General features: G+C 26.1%; 1 protein-coding gene across 11 annotated transcripts in view; it reads left to right on the top strand.

Annotated features, from left to right (window-relative positions):
* The first annotated feature begins 1035 nt into the window (after positions 1 to 1035).
* LOC107436172 (uncharacterized) overlaps positions 1036 to 11277 on the top strand; it is a 43822-nt gene continuing 33580 nt past the window's right edge. For 3 of the 11 annotated variants that reach the window (XM_071185040.2, XM_071185039.2, XM_087163182.1), the window contains exon 1: positions 1036 to 1687. The gene's annotated coding sequence lies outside the window, so the exon portion shown is untranslated. Of the gene's footprint in view, positions 1688 to 10149; positions 10216 to 11277 lie in introns of all 11 variants that reach the window. The other 8 variants (XM_071185046.2, XM_043042579.3, XM_071185045.2 and 5 more) reach the window with 5 other exon arrangements.

Here is an 11277-nt window from a genome sequence, read left to right as displayed (position 1 = left end):
TTGAAAAAATAACTTACAATTATTAAAATGTATAAGTTCGCAATTGCGAAAAAAAAAAAAAAAAAAAAAAGAGGAATCATAACAAAAAAGAAAGTGAAAAATTGAAAAAGTAGTTTCTTTTAAAATTGTAAAGCAATTTTTTTTAAAGATTATTTAAACTAACAATTATTTAAAAAATGCTAGTTTAAAGTTTATTTCATGCATTCTCCGATTTATTAAAGTTTATTTATTGCGCGTTATTTTGATACTTATTGTAGCTTTAAAACTAAAAGATTTTAGTGTTATAAAGTATAAAGCTACACATTTTATCAATTGCAAATAATAATAAAAAAAAAATTATAAATAATAGAAGGTAATAAAGTAATCATAAATATAATAAAAATTTTATAAATAATAAAATAAGTAAAAATAGAAAATTGCAAAATTTTGTGAAATTAAATATTAATCATTAGTTCTTTAAATCTAAAAGCACTCGATAATATACATATAATTTCTAAAGTTTCATAATCTAGTGATAAAATTTCTAATTGACTCAATTACATTTATTTAAAACAACATTCAAAGTATGATTTTTAGAAAAGGTAATAAATAAAGATGTATTGGATTTGTATTATTGATTTGTATTATTTGACGTATTATTTTTTATTTTAAGAATATTTCTTTTTTTTGGCAAACTGTTAGTAAATATAGTTATAAGTAAATCGATTCTCTAATAATAAATACAAACAAGTTTAAAACGAATACTACATATTAAATTCTTGAAGAAAGATCAAAGATTAAAATATGTAGATATTTATTTTAGACTATGTATGTAACTGTCAAAATGAAAGAAGAATACATTCTCTTTCTGAAAGAACACTGTAAACTCTGGGATAGAGGTCACGACCCCTAAGCGAAGGGAGAACGATTAAAGGATAAACAAAAGCCATTGGTCACTTTCTTATAACTATCGATACAAAACGTCACTTCCTAGGGGGAGGGTCCGAACCTTTGTTCGAGGCAGGCTTTGTTCCCTTCACCGCTCTCTTTGGGAGTTGCGAGGTTTGGATTTTGTTTTACTATCGGACGGTGGTATAGAATAGACTCCGGGGAATAGTGACGTCACCGTCCGTGTTCGAAAGCTGCGAGGTTTGGGGTCCAAATCAACTCTTTGAGCCGATATCAATGTTAAGGGATGGTAACTCCGATCATTTTTCAGAGCCAACAACCTTTTCTGATTTTTCATTGCAACTTTCTGCTATCTATCTGGCCTCAACTATACTCTTCATCATTATAAATAGAGAGCTATAAGCTTACTTTAAGTACTCGTCGCACTATCTTCTAATCAACAACTCCCAGGCCTAAACAAATTCAAGACAAAATTTAGATATTATATTGAAATTGGTTAGATTATTCTTATATAAAAACTGATTCTGCCTCTTTATGCAAGATCTATATTCATGCTGAAATATTTAAGCTGTTTAAAATGGCATATGTATGAGCAATTAAAAGTGATTTATAATGTTGAAAACTATTCTAATTCGGATAAAAATCACGATGAAAGTATTTTCTTAAACCGTGCCATTTTTTATTCTTTGTATTGAGAGAAAACCTGTCTCACTGTGAACTGTTTAAAGAAAAAACAGCAAACTAAAAAACTAACAAAGAAAAAACTAATTATAGTAAAAGTGGATACGATTTATTCTGCGTAAGTAATTAGGCTCATTAAAAAAAATACCTGATTGTGTTAGTTTTAAGAAATTATTTATGTAGTTTTTTTAAAATGTTAACAGGGGATATTTCCGTCTCTTGAGTTAGTCCCTTTCTGTGATGTTTTTCTTTAGTTTCTTCAGGGTTGGCAGGTTTTTGACATGTGACAGATTTTGACAGTTTAAACCATGGTTTAAACCGTCACGTCAAAAACCTCACTGTCAAAAATGTCAAAAACCTATATTCATGTGTGAAATTTAATTAATACATAAAATTTATATATTTTTTATAAGGGATAGTGTTTCTAAATATGTTCTAGAAAAAATAAATTTAAAATTTTGAAGAAACACTTATATTTTGAATAGTAACCAAAATCTTGTGCTTAAAACTCACATCTTTTGTAATATTATGTATTCATTTTCATGTGTTATTGAAAATCTGCAGTGATATTATTAAGAAATTTATTTATAACCAAATGTAGCGTATAGTATAGATTATACTAAAAATTAGACATTTTTAAAGATAAACATTAGCAGTTTTGTACATTAGACATCTTCTTTTAAAGAAAAATCTTTTTAATATTGTTTTAAATCTTCTTAATAATCTTTTTAACATAAGACAATACAAATTTAAGTGCTTTCTGTTAAATACACAGAGTAGTTAGCAGGGTTGGGTTTTTGACGTCAAAAAGTGGTTTTTGACATGACAAGGGTATAATACTGGTTTAAACCGTCAAAAATGTCAAAAACTAAAGTTTGCCAAAAAAATATATAAACTTCAAAACTACCAACAGTTGCCATGCATTATATTGAAATTTAATTATACTATAGTAATCAGCAGGTTTTAAAATATTTTTTCAATTAAAATTAAGGTAAAATAACAGATTTAAAATCTCAGTAATTTATATTCAAATGCATGTGCAGAAAAATTTTGCACAAAATTTTTTTAAATATTTATATTTTGAAAAAAAAAATTTTTTTTTTGATACTTAAGAAAATTAAAAGTTTATTACTATGCATTTTTGACATATAAGGATCATATAACTAATATTGATAAGGAACTTACAAGTTATGTTGTATAAATACAAACTTGATACAAGTGTATGAAAATTTTTTTTAATGTTATACCGAATATCTTTATTATCCAGTATGTTAATTTGAATTTAAAAGTAGTTATATTTGTGAATAATGATAAATATAATTCATATTGTTTATTATATTTATTTATAATTATTACACTTACCATTTTAAAACAATTTTTACCTCTTAATTTTTTCCCCCCACTTGTATTAAGAATACAAATAATGCATATCTTGAAAGGAAGAAGTAATTATTCGAAGTAATTAATAGAAGTAATTATATTTAGATATTCAACAAAACTATGTATATAGTATTCAGCAAAATGAAATTCACAAGTATTTGGATAAACTAAATTTTCAGCATAGTAAATTAATAGGCTGAATATACTGTAAATCGACACTAACTACCCTGTGTATTTAACAGAAAGCACTTAAATTTGTATTGTCTTATGTTAAAAAGATTATTAAGAAGATTTAAAAGAATATTAAAAAGATTTTTCTTTAAAAGATGTCTAATGTGCAAAACTGCTAATGTTTATCTTTAAAAATGTCTAATTTTTAGTATAATCTATACTATACACTAAATTTGGTTATAAATAAATTTCTTAATAATATCACTGCAGATTTTCAATAACACATGAAAATGAATACATAATATTACAAAAGATGTGAGCTTTCAAAAGTACAAGATTTTGGTTACTATTCAAAATATAAGTGTTTCTTCAAAATTTTAAATTTATTTTTTCTAGAACATATTTAGAAACACTATCCTTCTTTAAAAAATATATAAATTTTATGTATTAATTAAATTTCACATATGAATACAGGTTTTTGACATTTTTGACAGTGAGGTTTTTGACGTGACGGTTTAAACCATGGTTTAAACTGTCAAAAACTGTCACATGTCAAAAACCTGCCAACCCTGGTAGTTAGTGTCGATTTACAGTATATTCAGCCTATTCATTTACTATGCTGAAAATTTACTTTATCCAAATACTTGTGAATTTCATTTTGCTGAATACGATATAGTTTTGTTGAATATCTAAATATTCAGCTGTTGAATAACTTCTTGCTTTCGAGATATGCATTATTTGTATTCTTAATACAAGTGGAGAAAAGAAAATTAAGAGATAAAAATTGTTTTAAAATGATAAGTGTAATAATTATAAATAAATATAATAAACAATATGAATTATATTTATCATTATTCATAAATATAACTACTTTTAAATTCAAATTAACATACTGGATAATAAAGATATTCGGTATAACATTAAAAAAAAAATTTATACACTTGTATCAAGTTTGTATTTATACAACATAACTTGTAAGTTCCTTGTAAATATTAGTTATATGTTCCTTATATGTCAAAAATGCATAGTAATAAACTTTTAATTTTCTTAAGTATCAAAAAAAAAAAATTTTTTTTTTAAATATAAATATTTAAACAATTTTTGTGCAAAATTTTTCTGCACATGCATTTGAATATAAATTTCTGAGATTTTAAATCTGTTATTTTACCTTAATTTTAATTAAAAAATATTTTAAAACCTGCTGATTACCTATAGTATAATTAAATTTCAATCTAATGCATGGCAACTGTTGGTAGTTTTGAAGTTTATATATTTTCTGGGCAAACTTCAGTTTTTGACATTTTTGACGGTTTAAACCAGTATTATACCCTTGTCATGTCAAAAACCACTTTTTGACGTCAAAAACCCAACCCTGAGTTTCTTGCAGGCCACTGCCCGGAAGTTTCCAAGAATTGGCGATTATTCTGCCACAGATCACAATACGGAAATCTCCCCATTTTAGTTACCAACGTTTAAATTTTCTTTTTTGTTACTAACACTAAATATTTGTTATTAAGGAAATAATAGTATAAGTTTTAAATAACCTAATTTTATACTTTAAACAAAATTTATATCTCTTGATATTACAATAGAGTTAAGGTTTGGTGGTAATTTTCTTTCAGTTTTGCTGAAAATTTGTGTATGATTATCATCATACTCTTTGTTGTTTTTGTTTTCAATGACATCCTAGTGTTACTACAAATTTTTTTTTTACTATTACATGATTGCTTCTTGATTGAATTTCATATATATTGATTAGTATTTCAACAAGCCAAATGCAGGGCTCCCAATTAGTAGCATAGTTTTAATGGTTGATTGAAGGGGTTATTTCTTTCTGATTATTGTATATCTGAGTTCTTAAATAAAAAAGAGCCAGATGCTTTCTTTCAGAAAAGGGCACAGCACCCAAAATGTGTAATATTATGGGGAACTGAATTTTATTCTCATCAATTTTCAAATTACTTTCTAAAGCTATTTTTTGTGTATGTTTAAAAATAATGCTCTCTCATTATCAAAATAAGAGAAAAATTTGTAGTTTATAAAAATAATTAAAGGTGTGTTATATGATAATATCTGCGTAAATTTAAAAAAAAAGAAAGTAAACTCTAAAAAAAAAATGACATATTGATAAACAAGTTGAAGGCTTTTATATATAATTTAAACTAAGGATTATGAGAAAATTGACATTTAGAGGAGTGTTTTTATAAAAAAAAAATGTTTTCAAAAAATATTTTTTAAGTTTAAAATCATTTAAAATTTTATTACTATCCATAGCAGTTCATAGCAGTAAGAAAGAAATAATCGATAACATATAACCAGTTCAGAATAATCGTAACAAAATAAATATTTGTAATAGTAATCAGAATTAAACCTTTAAACATAGATACTTTTACCTGGGTGTAATTATTTCTTAAATAGCAAATTAATCTTTTTTAAAATGGAAAATGAATAAAAAGACAGTGTTTTTAAGGGGTGGCAGCTTATTTTTACGAAATGGGTAAAGAAGGGGGTTGCCCTTCTAAAAACGCTTCGGAAGAACATTGTGTGTATATATACGTATCAGGGCTCAAAAATCCGCCCGTCCTGGGGGGTCAAAAATTTCCCCCGGACAACGAATTTCTTGAATCTGACGTCTGTGTGGACGGGCCATTTTCCTGTTAATGTTCGTGATACATTTTCAATTTTTTTTTTATCTTACAAGAGTCTAGCTCCTCATTTCTAAAATGATAACTGTAACAGAATTTATATTAATATTTTATCGCTGAATAGGCCACATAGTTACAATTTTTTGTATTTGATAGTGCAGGATTATATTTGAAATTTTTCTTGAAATACTATTGATATAAAATTTAAAGAGTATGCCAGATGAATAGTATGTTTATAATTAGTTAAAAATAAATATATGTCATAAAAATAACTTTTCATTTGAATAATGTTTAATGTAAATTTTTTTCTATATCAAATAACTTTTATTCAAATCCAGAACTGCTTTCTTGAAGATTTTAAGTTGTAGTTTCTAACCAAATGTATTATTTTTAGCCACATCTTTGTTATTTTATTAATTTCGATGAAACATCTGATGAATAATTAATCAATATGTCATAAAAATAAAAAAAATAGTATAACTATTTAAACATTTTAAATAAATTTGCTTAAAATTAACTAATTATAATTTATTTAATTCATAAAGTAAAGCAATCATTAATTGAAATTTTAATGTTAAAATGTAACACTTTTTTTACTTACATTATAGATTAGATTTTAAAGAATGATGGCTTACCAATTATTTTTAAACTTCTTTTACCCCTTTGGGAGTCATTTGTAAGCGTATTCCTGTGTAACTAATTTAAATTTTCTTCTATAAGGAAAATTGAGCTTTATTACTTAGAACTTTGTTAAATAAAACTGAATTAAAATTGTTGTGCACTATCTGAAGGGTGAGTATAGCGGTTGCCATTTAGCAACTAAAATGAATTGGTGGGCGAAAACCTCTTTTTGTCATATAACATCCACAACATTTACATCCTTAACATTTTAATAACTTCTGTTTATTTTTTAAGTAAATGTTTGACAAGTTGTATGGTATTGAATTTCCTATAAATTTAAGCACAATAAAATTCAATATTTATTATTCTTTCAATCTAGTTGAATGAAAATTTTTTGTATCTTTATCATTAGCCGATATGATATTCTTTAATGACTTTTCTGCCCCTTTTTATTGACAGTTTCAATATTTTTCCAAATGTGGCTAGCTTTGTTTTTTTATTAAGGTCATAAAGTAAAATGAATTATTGACGAAAAATAACTCCTCCAAAATGTAGGCTGATGTTCGATTTTGTTTCGTTGCTGAAATATGAAACAGTATTTCATCTTTGAAACGCCACCCATACCAAATGACAATAAGGGAGAAAGATGAATGAAAAAATCAGTAAATAAACTCCTAAAAATAATGTTTCCCAAAAAAACCGCAAGGATTAAATTAAAAAGAAAAACATTGCAGTGATTGAAGGATAATAGGTATATTACATAATGAAAATTATCGGCAATGAAATAGCACAATCAATCGTATCATATCATTAATTTCCATAAAAAATCTTTTAAAATGCTCATGTGGTATCGGAATTGATACGGCACAATCAATCGCAAAGATAGTGGGTTTATTACATAATGGAAGTTATCAGCAATGAAACGACACATTAAATCGCAAGCTCTACTGTAGGGGTGCACAACCTGCGGCCCGCGGGCCAAATGCGGCCCTTCGACTACTGAAGTGCGGCCCGCGAGAGCTTCTGAACACAATTAAATAAAATTTTAAAAAATGGCAATTTTTAATCGCACTTTTAAGTCATCACGTTTTGACACAATCAATTTTAACAGATTCTTTAGTAAATGTACGTTTAACGCGCTTGTTCGTAAATGTACGTTCTTGAAGAAGAATTTATCGTAAATATAAATGATTTTTTTTTAAACAGTTATTTCCGCTTTTCTACGTGATTTTGAAAATTCCAAATTTTTATTTCGACGCGAGTTTCAGATCGCAAATTTGAATAATCACTTTTTGTGCACTTTATTTGTGACGATTTCATCTTAAATCTAAGTGATTTTTTATCTTTTTTTTTTTTTTTGAAATTCTTTCTTTTTTTTTTCAAAAATTTTTCTCGGCAGTTATTGCTATGCGTTCCCACGTATTATAAAAAATTCCAATTATTCTGTTACAACATACAAATTTTAAATCATGCATTTGACACGCTTTATTCGTGCTGAGTTCAGCATAAATATATTTTTTCCTAATTATTTCTATACTTTTACTCATGATTATGACGATCCCGTTATTATGACACGTATGACTATGATGTTATTACGACACGTGATTGTTAATCACGCAATTAAATAATCACTTTTTGATACGGTATTACGGTACAGTTTTATCGTAAATCCTAAATATTTTTCTTCGTTTTTATTTCCGCAACGAATATAATTTGGTCGAATGTGGTAATGAATTGTGATTTGATCAAAAACCAAATATTCGGCAAAAAAAAAGAAGAAAAAAAGAATCTATTGAACGCCGTACACTTGGGGTCAAATAGTAAAATCTTTTAGCAGAATAGCAACACTGAAACTAAAATTTCAATGCTCAGAATAATATTTCCTGGAAAAACGCATTCATAAATTAACTCTAAAAAATAAGGCCAATCGAGAACGTTTTTGAAAATGTCGAAAAGCGAAACAGAGAACATAAAAATCAATCTTAATTTTTGAATTTTTTTTTTAAAGCTGAACATCTCAGTTTTTCAATTACCAGAAAAAGTCAAGAAAAAAGAATTAAGTCAACAGAAATGCTATTAAAAATTACTGCGTTATAATGAAAACGTCTAAAAAAAGTTTTTTATTTAAAGAAAATAAAAAGATAGAAAAAATGTTCTTAATTTTTTTAAGTGAAAATCTTATGCCGAAAATCTCAATTTAAATTTTTCTCATTGCCATAATTTTAGAAGAAAAAAAATTGCTATAAAATAAATTTTATTTGTAACTTTATTTTTAAAAAGAATGCTGAGTCATAATAAGAATGCCTTAAAAAAAGAAAAACAGAAAAAACAAATTTTTCTTAGTTCCTGAAACAAAACTTTAATACTGAAAATCACACTTTTCTATGTTACTGGTTATTTATATTACAGTACAGGGAAAGAGTGATAATAAATTAATAGTATGAGACGTTCTGTTAAAATGCTGGGTTATAATAAAAACTGAAAAAAATGGATCCTTCTCAATTCTCAAAGTATCGAAAAAATGACAAAATTGACTTGTCTGATTATAATTTTTTAAAAAAAAGTAATACTATCTATAAAAATTCAGAAATAAAAAAAACTTAGAAAAATGCATTTCTAAAAAATATTCTGCAAAATATTTGACTGATCATTCAACCAACTGAATTTTTCACAGAAGGGCCAAATACTCGTTACATCCCTCCCTAATTTAAATGCAATGTTATTGCAACTTGAGAAATTCATAAAATGGCGGAAAACGTGAATTTTTAAACTGCTCACTGTTTGTAGTTTAGATTTCAACTTTTTGTTGCTTAAGTGATCTTTTTCGATAAAAAAAAAAGGAAAATGTTTACGATATAAAAAATCTAATGATTAATAAAATAAAATAATAAAGTACATTACAAAATAAGCATTGAATTTTATTTTGAACTATCACAGTTTTGTTTTTATTTTAGGCTTTTGTTTAAAACCTATAAATTTTCTTCAATTAAAATATTTAATTCGAATTTATATTACTTAATTACGACTAAACTTTTTCCTAGTTTCATTCTGTGGGCATTGCAGTTTTTTTTAATTTATTAGAATTTAATTCTAAAATGAGTTTTCATATTGCATGATATGATAAAAAAAAATATTTCTTTTCTTCAATGTTTATTTATTTTGATAAATCTATTGTTCATATGATAAAAATAGCAAGTTTTTTTTTGTTTTTTGTTTTAAAGTATAAGTTTTTTTTATTTTTGAATGAATTCTAATAATGGAACACTACTAAGTTATTGATATTACTAAGTTTATTGATAAAAAAATGGAACGCTAATGTTTAAATAAACATTATTACATTTGTCATTAACATGTCTAAATACATGTGCGGCCCTTCGTTAGCCAACCTGCTGTGCAAGTGGCCCTTCACTCAAAAAGGTTGTGCACCCCTACTCTACTGTATCATTAATTTCCTTAAAAAATCTTTCAAAAATGCTCATGTGCTATAGAAATCGCTGTTGTCTGAAATATCAGCAATCCTTTCTCTCCGTTGATAAGAAAATTTCCCCTGGATTAAGAGCAATTCACACTTGAACCAATCAGATCGTTTGCGTTTTATGATGTTTCAATTTTATGTGATAACGTTTACAAATGTAAATAATTATGGCAAAAACAGAGATGGAGAGATTGTTTTAACAAAATTTTTCATCAATGATACGAGCCAGATTTGAAGTGAAAAAACAACATTTCTTTTTAAATTCAAACATTAAAATTACTTTTGTAGGATGAGATTGAAAACTCAATGCAGTAGATGTACCATAACAGCAACCTGCACATAATTTTAGTGGCGGTAAGTGTAGTGAATAATTTTTTAGTTAAAGTTTCTTTTTAGAATATTTATTAATCTTGAACTAATAAAATTAAAACTTTTTATAATTTTTTCCAATCAAAACTTTTATTACTTTTGATAGAAATAATTTTTTATTTTATATAGATGATTTTTCTGGCAAGAAGCATAATATTAAAATGTTTGCCCAGCAACTCGCCAAACTTTATAGCATTATTCTAATGCATGAAAAAGAGATCGCATTTCTTTATGTTTAACTTTTGATCTTTCTTCTTAAATTTTATTTCTGTTGATTGTAAAAGTTTGTTGATTGCCAACTAAGATCTTGGTTTTTGACATGATGGTAAAAACTGGCGTGTCAAAAAAGGAACGTCCAATTCAGTGGTCCACTTGTACTGCAAGTTTACCATGGCTATGCTAAAGTGCGTGAACCTTTCAATTTTGTTTCTCTTTACGCCTCAAAACTAAATGCTTTCTTGCATACAGTATGGAAAATACAAAAGCTGTCATCAGTATTAACTTTTGTACTAAAGATAGGATTTTCACAAAGTGCATATCATAATGGTTGAACCTAAATATGCCATATTTGCTAAATTTAAGTTACAGAGTCTGACATAAATATGTACTATTTCTTAATAAAATTACCCTTCTTTTCGACGCTAAAGATTTTTGACTATCAAAATATAGAGGGTAGCAATAATTTGGAAATCATGTCATTATATGTCAAATTATTTGGAGTTCGATCAGGAAAGCTGTCTGAAGGTTGGACTCCTTAATTTTAAATTCTCTTTTTGCATTTTTTAACATCATAACCTGTAAATTTTTGTAGCGGACAAAATATTTTTTTTATGCAATTATAAATTTACTTCATCCAAAGAAAATTCCATGTAATTTTTTTTTATTGCTTAAGGATAAAAAAAAGGGAAGAATTTCAAGTTACACAAATTATAACATCAATTTAAATTAGGTATTACTGAATACAAAATAATGAAAATAGACTTCCAAAACTAAGACTAAATACAAAAGAGAGAAAAAAAAATTGAAATTAATATTACGGACCCTAAA

This window comes from Parasteatoda tepidariorum, chromosome 5 (assembly GCF_982258835.1).
Source record: "Parasteatoda tepidariorum strain Cologne lab strain chromosome 5, Ptep-v5.0, whole genome shotgun sequence".
Classification (NCBI taxonomy): domain Eukaryota; kingdom Metazoa; phylum Arthropoda; class Arachnida; order Araneae; family Theridiidae; genus Parasteatoda; species Parasteatoda tepidariorum.
This window is presented reverse-complemented; position numbering and strand designations above follow the sequence as displayed.